This window comes from Oryctolagus cuniculus, chromosome 16 (assembly GCF_051225735.1).
Source record: "Oryctolagus cuniculus isolate XC-2025 breed Fujian yellow rabbit chromosome 16, ASM5122573v1, whole genome shotgun sequence".
Classification (NCBI taxonomy): domain Eukaryota; kingdom Metazoa; phylum Chordata; class Mammalia; order Lagomorpha; family Leporidae; genus Oryctolagus; species Oryctolagus cuniculus.
The window spans coordinates 8,820,831-8,824,303 of record NC_142882.1 but is presented as its reverse complement, the minus strand read 5'-3'; positions in this window follow the sequence as shown (position 1 = coordinate 8,824,303).

Sequence of the window (3,473 nt, the reverse complement as noted above, 5' to 3'; positions counted from 1 at the left end):
GTCTGCGCGCCTTCGCTGTCGCTGCGGGGCCCCTGCCAGGCGGGGATGGCCGCTGTTCTTAAGCGAGTTGGAGCTGCGACCCAGCGGTGTGGCGGGGGAGGTGGGGCTGGGGCAGGGCCCTTAGGAAATCCCAGTCCTCGGACCCCGCGCCTCCACGTGCGTGAACCTGTACTACTTCGGGTCTGATTTGAGGAGGGTCCAAGTGGATGTGCCGGTGCCGGGCCAAGGCGGAGGGGCGACCGCACTTCCTCATACCGCCAATGCCAGGGGAACGAATGGGAAGGGCTGTCTGGCCCGCTGGGCAGGGCCGGGTACCTCTTCCCTACTTGCGGGTTGGGCCTGGAGGCGCGAACTCCGTGCGGATGGAGACCCAGGGAGGGATCGCGGGCGTCCCCCTCGGAGCAGGAGCCCTAGCTCTGAGCCTGGCCGGCTGCTCACGAAGCCAGCAGCTGGGCCTGGGGCTCCTCAAGAGGCCCCTGCTGTGGGGCAGAGGGCCCTTCCTCTGGCCAGGTGGGACACCAGGGGGTCCTTCCCGGCCGCTTTGAGCATCCCATTTCCACTGTCATCTTCATCACCCCCACCCCCACCCATCTCCAGTCCAAATTCCATGCCCTTCTTCCTCCAGTCCAGTCACCCTGACTCCTGAGCCCCTGAAGCCCCAGCCCAGCTGACCCCCTCCCAAATGCACCTGCAGGGAGCTCCACCATGGGGCTTTCCTCCCCCAGGCTCTCCCGCTTGGCAGTGAGAATGATGGAGCAGGGGCCGGTGGTGTGACACTGGCATTCCACGTGGGTGCCAGTTCCAGTCCACTTCCCATCCAGCTCCCTGGTGGTGCACCTGGGAAGGCAGCAGGTGATGGCCCAGGTGCTTGGGCTCCTGCCACCCACGTGGGAGACCCAGATGGTGTTCCAGGCTCCTGGCTTCAGATGGGCTCAGCTGTTGTGGCCATCTGGGGAGTGAACCAGCAGATGGAAGATCTGTGTCTCTCTCTCTCTCTCTCCGTGACTCAGATAAGTACATCTTTAAGGAATGATGGAGGCTTCCCGGTGGGTAAAAGGTCCAGGTGGAACTGGGTGTTGGGCTCTTACCCTCACCCTGTCTCTGCCTCGGACCTTGTCTCTTCTTCGACCCTATGGCCAGCCTCCAGCTGTGGCTACCTCCCAGCCTGGTGTCCTAGGAAGAATGGGCCTCATTCTAGGCAGCCTTTGTCACCCCCACCCCAGGGAGTCAGGGGTGGGGGTGGGGGAGGCCAGCACACTCCCTCCCTCGAGCTCTGGATTTTGTGACAAGCTATAGATTCCCCCTGGAGCTGGGCCCTGGTGTCCTTGTTCCTGCTCTCTGAGACAAGCGCTGACTCCTGACAGGCTGTGCCCCCAAGGGGAGAGGACAGGAGCCCAGACTGGGGAGCCAGTGGGAGCAGTGGACGCTGTTGGGGCCTGGGTGTGAAATCTGTACAGTGGGAATGGTGCACTTGACCTAGGAGCTGTTGAATATGATGCGACAATTGGGGTAACCAGTGCTGTGCTGGAGGGCAGAGTGGGGCTGCCATCTGCCTGCACCCACTTCCGTTTTCAGCCCTGACAGCCTCCTCTGCCTCGGCTCTATGGGGGAAGCCCCTTAGGAGAGCCCTCACTGTCCTCACTGCTCGTCTGCACTGACCCCTTAACCTTGCGGCCATGTGCTGCTTCCTCTCCCCCTCGGGCTCCCCAGAGCCCTCAGCTCAAAGTCCAAACTCTGGGTTTTAGTTTGTTTAAGATTCATTCCATTTATCTGAAAGTCAGAGCCAGAGAGAGAGAGAGAGAGAGAGGGAGAGAGAGAATATCTTCTGTCTCCTGGTTCACTCCCCAAATGGCTGCAATGGCCAGGCTGAAGCCAGGAGCTTCTTCTGGGTCTCCCACATGGATGCAGGGGTCCATAACACTCGGGCTGTTCTCCGATTCTCTCCCAGGTGCATCAGCAGGAAGTTGGGTGGGAAATGGAGCAGCCAGAACTCGAACCAGTGCCCATATGGGATGCTGGCACTGCAGGTGGTGGCTTAACCCATTATGCCACAATGCCAGGCCCAAAGTCCAAACTTTTTCTGCTGGTTTGAGGAGATGCCCCTTCCTGGGCTGCCCCCCATCCCCCCACCCCAGGCTCTCCAGTTCCCCCTCTCAGGCATCAGGTACCTCCTGCTGGTCCCTGTGACCCTGTGGGACCTGTATGCCTTAGTCCTTCCAGAAGGTGTGACACCACCTCCTCCAGGAAGCCTTCCCTAATCTCCTGCATTTTTATCTATTGAGCATGTACCAAGGTACCGGCAGGCCCACCTTCCTCCCACCCCAAACGTGTTTCCTCCTTTATATTGCCCCCCCCACCCCAGCTAGGCACAGCATCCTAGCAGGCGTCCAGAACTGGGTGTTAAATCAACTCAATAACCCCAGGACCCTGCAGACTCCCTGGGGGAGGGAGAATTCACACCCCATACTGATACCAAGCCTCTCTCCTCCGGCGGCTGGTCTCCCTCCCTCTCCCACCCTAGGACTGAGGCTCCCAATGGCCGGGCCTGGCGCCCAGGCCTGCCCTCCCCCGCAGCGCCCCCTGCCGGTGACTGTGTAAATACACTTTATTTCCCATCGTTCCCGCCTGGGCAAGTGGAGTGTGAACAGGCAGTGTGCAAAATGGTGGTGGGCAGTGTGGGGGCACGTGAGAGAGCCCCGCGCGTGCCCGCCCCAGCCCCCAGGCTTGTAACACTGAAGAGTGGGCGGCGGCCAGGAAGTGGGGACCGAGCGGAGGTCCCCACCCCGGGAGGCCCCAGGAGATTGCTTGTGACAGGACGCTGGTCGCTCCTCGAGGCTCCAGGAGCACCGAGGGCAGCCCCGAGGGTCGCGAGGCCCAGGGCAGGAGGAGGGAAGGAAGAAGATCTGAGGGCGTCGCTCGACTTTGGCACCGTTCCCGGCCGAGACCGTGGGGCGGGGCCCTAGGGATGGGGGGACGGGCAGCTAGCTCCTCGGCCACGCCCCTCCCCTGGGGAAGGCCGAGGACCCCAGGGACGGGGCGCTCTTCCCTCACTGGCTGCGACGGGCCATGCCGGGGTCTCCGGGAGGAAGATATGAGGCGCTGGGGCCGGGGAAGCGGGCTCTTGACTTCCTCGCAGCTGCCCCTCCCACCCAGGTGGCCCTGCACACAGGACAAGGGGCTTTGGTTTCCGCTGCAGTGGCCACCATGCCTGCTCCAGGCAGGAAAGCCCCGCAGCCAGGGGTCACTGCGTCCCGAGGGACGCCGACGGGGTGCCACCGTCCAACCAGAGCTGCCCCTCCTGCCTCAGGCCTCCAGCTGCCCAGCCCTTCCCAGCAGGGCTGCCCTTGTCCCCAGAGGACGCCTGCTGGAGACGGGCCCCCCGCCGGCTGGCCCCTGCCCGCGCGGCGTGCCCGGACGCCCCTGCGGCGCAGGCGGGCTCGGGGCCGTGCGGACACTGCCGGCGAGGGAGAGCC